Below are 249 nucleotides of genomic sequence, written 5' to 3' on the forward strand. Positions count from 1 at the left end.
GGGATAAGTTATTGTTGAACAAGGAATTGTTGTTGACTTGGACGACAGAAAATTCTCTCTTTTATAAGTCTTTTGATAGGAAAGAGAAATATGTCGGTTCTGAAGTTTATTTATAATTTCGATGGTGATCCTTGAACTAGTTTGTTATATATAGCGCTAACGTTGCAGTTTTATATTGTGTTTTATATCTATAGCTATATCACCCTCACTGTCAACACTATTTTTTTTTATCACTAAACCTACTGTTCT

At 31.3% G+C, this 249-nt stretch overlaps 1 protein-coding gene across 1 annotated transcript in view; it reads left to right on the top strand.

Annotated features, from left to right (window-relative positions):
* Positions 1–249, top strand: part of LOC119594179 (restin homolog) — a gene marked incomplete at its 3' end in the record, with an annotated part of 178,844 nt that overhangs the window by 7,292 nt on the left and 171,303 nt on the right.

Source organism: Penaeus monodon, chromosome 33, assembly GCF_015228065.2.
Source record: "Penaeus monodon isolate SGIC_2016 chromosome 33, NSTDA_Pmon_1, whole genome shotgun sequence".
Taxonomy (NCBI): domain Eukaryota; kingdom Metazoa; phylum Arthropoda; class Malacostraca; order Decapoda; family Penaeidae; genus Penaeus; species Penaeus monodon.